The 3,848-nt window shown below is 35.8% G+C and overlaps 1 long non-coding RNA gene across 1 annotated transcript; it reads left to right on the top strand.

Annotated features, from left to right (window-relative positions):
* Positions 1-645: 645 nt before the first annotated feature.
* Positions 646-3,261, top strand: LOC141671726 (uncharacterized). Its single transcript, XR_012555232.1, has 2 exons — positions 646-901; positions 985-3,261. It is a non-coding gene; the product is annotated as an uncharacterized LOC141671726 (long non-coding RNA).
* The last annotated feature ends 587 nt before the right edge of the window (positions 3,262-3,848 follow it).

The following is a 3,848-nucleotide window of genomic DNA, read 5'->3' as shown; positions in this document are numbered from 1 at the left end:
CAACAAATTTGCATTTTATGTTGCTATTGTCATAAAAATTATGTTGCCATAGCTATGGGTGGTGGGTTCCATAAATGGGCCCCAAATATATTGACATGGCAAACGTGGGCTCCATATGTACTGACATGGCAGTGGTGGGTCCCACATGTACTGACATGGCAGTGGTGGGTCCCACATATCACTACGTTATAAATGACCGTATACAACATAATTATGTGATATTTCCATAGATAATGTTGTCGTATCATTCTGATAATCAACCATATTACAACATATTTTAATTATGTTAGCATAGGTCTCGTAAAGTGTTGTCAATACATATATAAACTAAAATATACAAATATTTTTTAAAAAATAAATTAAACTTTGATAACGTGTCACATGTGGGTCCGATATGGGAGTTCCACACTACTGACTTGTCGGTCATGTGTCCTTGCTGTGGGCCACACTCATATATAAACAAAAAGTAATTTATTTAAAAAAACTTATATTTAGATGAAAAAATTGATGATCTTCATTTATTTATATGTAAGTAGAGATTTCTAAAAAATATTAAAAGTCAATAAATAATTTTTTCATTAACTTTCTTTTTTCTTTTGTTACTCAAATAAAATATGTACTATCTACTTGATCTTGAACATCAAAACCAAAATCCAACAAAAGAAAACTTAAACCAACGATTCTAAGAGAGGCCAGGTCATCGATCCTTGTGAAACAAAGCAAACGAACACATTCACAAATCTCTTGGTTTATTATTTTGGGCTGCACAGAAGGAATTTGTTGTTCTAGTTTTATTTCAATGCCTCTTCTCTCTCGTTTCTTAACATCTACTCCTCCCGTTCAATCTCTTAACACCGTCATGCCTTCTCACTCCATCACTCTCGATTTCATCAATCCCAAGGTATGTATATTCCTCTTTCTTCAACTTATTATACTTTGTTTGTCTTTTATTTTTATTGATTTGCCCTTTTTTAAATTAATTAGTTTAGGTCATTGAATGTGAATACGCTGTCCGTGGTGAGATTGTTAATCTCGTTCAGGTATCTACTCTTCCAACTTACCGTATAAGGAATGGCAATTATGGCATATTGCCGGAGTCTGTTGATTGGAGGCAGATAGGTGCCGTATAAACTAATGATTATTCAATTAGTTTAGGCCATTTCACTTTTTTTAATCTGCCCAAGAATCTAGCCAGCCCGACAAAAGAACAATCATCCCTGTGAAAAACAAAGATTTGTAATTATTTTGAGAGAGAGAGAGATGGCTGGATACAGAGGTGAAGATGAGTATGATTACTTGTTCAAGTTGGTTTTAATAGGTGATCCAGGTGTGGGTAAATCAAATCTGCTTTCAAGATTCCCTAGAAAGGAGTTTAATCTTGAATCAAAGTCAACTATTGGTGTTGAATTTGCTACCAAGACTCTTAATGTTGATGCCAAAGTCATCAAAGCTCAAGTCTGGGACATTGCTGGCCAGGAAACGTATTACTTTTTTCTTCTTTAATTCAGGTGATTGAATTTTGATTTGATTGGATATTTAGGGGAAGTTGCAGGGATTGTCTCATTGAAGGTAATTGAGGTGTTTTGGTGAATGATTCAGTGATAAAGTTGTGTTTTTTATTTGCTTTAGTGTGTATAGATTATTCTACTATAATATTGTATAATCTTGTGTATAGATACTTGTTTAGGTTCAAACATTTCTAGCTTAATATTAGATCCTTTATATGTTTGTAAATAAACTAGTTTGAGGCAGACTACACAAAATTATAGATGTGGCATTCTTGGTTTTTAATTGTCAATGCAACAGCCCACAGGTGGATCCAAGCTTCAAAATTTATAAGATATTTTATAAGATCTGTCAACATAAATTTTTAGTTTCATTTTGAGAGTTTCTTTTAGTTTCATTTTGTTTGGCTGGGATGGTTTAGAATCCATTTTATCCAGCATATTGGCATTAGGCCTTGTTCAATGTCATTCGGTGCTGATCAAATAGATAACAAGGAGAATCCTATGAATCAGAAGATGTTACAACACATTTTTGGATGGTATTATGCTTCTGCAGCTGTTAAACTAAGGCATACATGTTATCTCTGATCAACATTTCTTGATTAGTACCCATGTATTTAACTTCTAGATACTGCTGTTGTTTATTTGGATGTATAAATTTTTTAACAGGTTCGTGAATAAAGCTTGCATCATTAGGAATCCTGAACATGTAGGCCCATATGCGGTAGCTTCAAACCCGGCGAACATTTGCACAGTTTATCAAGTTGAAGAGCTAAAAGAACTAATTAAAGTCCTACCGTTGTGGTCTACATCGATAATGATGTCAATAAACATAAGTCAGGTTTCATTTGAATAGCTGCAAGCTAAGACCATGGATAGACATCTCACTGGAGACTTCAAAACTCTAGCTGGATCTTTTATTATGTTTGGTATTGGCGCTGTATTTATCTGGATTATGCTATATGATCGTGTACTTATTCCATTAGAAAAAAAAATTAGAGGAAAACCGGTTCATCTTGGTACAAAAAAATGAATGGGGATTGAGTTAATCTGTTCATTCATGTCTATGGTTGTTTCAGCTATTGTGGAGCATGTGAGACGAACCAAAGAAATCGAACAAGGTTTTAAAGATAATCCAGATGGTTTAGTGAACATGTCACCATATTGTCTTTACTTGGGGTCTATCGGGGTGCAGTGTTCAGGACTGTTCGAAGTCGAAGGGAGTTTTTTTTTGTTTTTGTTCCTTTGGTATAACTTAAGCAAGCAGGGGGGGTTTAAGCTGTGAGAAGAAGGTTGTTGGCTGGAGTTTGAATTTTCCGAGGTGGGGTGGTAGGTTGTGCTTGACAGTAAGAGGAGGTTGTTGCTTCTTGGTTTGGAAATAAGTGTGCTAAAGCAGGGTATATGGTGTCTTTGTGCTGTTGTTTTTTCCCCTGTGCTACTTCCGGTTTGGACTAGTTTTTGGCAAGTCTGCGAGTCGAAGGTGGTGGGTTGACTAATTTGGGAGGTGCTGGTTTTTTTGAAGTTTTTGCAGCTTCTATTCTGGCAGGTCTGAGTTTGGTGGCCAATTTTTGTGCTCATTTTGTTTGGTGGATTTCTTGGTTAGCCTATTAGCTAGTCTTGTCTTTTTATGTTTTTGTTCTTTAGTTTTTCTTTTTTCTTTTCCTTTAATTTTTCTAATGGAGTTTGTTCCGAGAGATTTTTTTGGGAGTAGTACTCTCATTGTAAATTCTTCTTTCCTAATATAAAATCTTTATGAGGTGCTGCCCTAATTTATCCAAAAAAAATTGACCATTGCATAGTAGGTATTAAAAAATCTGGCAAGGGGGTCCAACCTGTCAATGGGGCCCACCTTCCACGTGTCAAAAAGGCCACGTGTCACGCTACGCGGCGTCCATATAACAATCCACCAGTCATGTGGGCCCATTATTTTGCAAAACTATAATTTCCGGTATTGCCCTAAATGAGAAAATGTTGCCTTTGAAACCTAAGGCAACATAAAAAATAATAACATTAAAAAAGTGTTGCCGTTAATTTTTTTTAATCTTTTGCAATATTTATTGGGCCTCTTGCAACTTTTTTGGAATGTTGCAAAAAGTCATTATTGGCGTAGTATTCTGACGTGGAAATAGTGGGTCCCATATATACTTACATGGCAATATGGGCCCCACTTGTGCTTACATGGCCAATGTGGGCCCATATGTGCTGATGTGGCACATGTGACGTGGCACCGTTTGTAGCTTACGTGTCATGTAGGACCCACTAACTTTTTCAGGATGTTTCAATTCAAAAGCAACATAAAACTGTGTTGGTATAGGATAACAATATTGTTGTTGCCCTCTGTTT

This window comes from Apium graveolens, chromosome 7 (genome assembly GCF_009905375.1).
Source record: "Apium graveolens cultivar Ventura chromosome 7, ASM990537v1, whole genome shotgun sequence".
NCBI classification, from domain to species: domain Eukaryota; kingdom Viridiplantae; phylum Streptophyta; class Magnoliopsida; order Apiales; family Apiaceae; genus Apium; species Apium graveolens.
The sequence above is the reverse complement of the archived record's forward strand: the minus strand, read 5'-3'. Positions and strand labels throughout refer to the sequence as shown.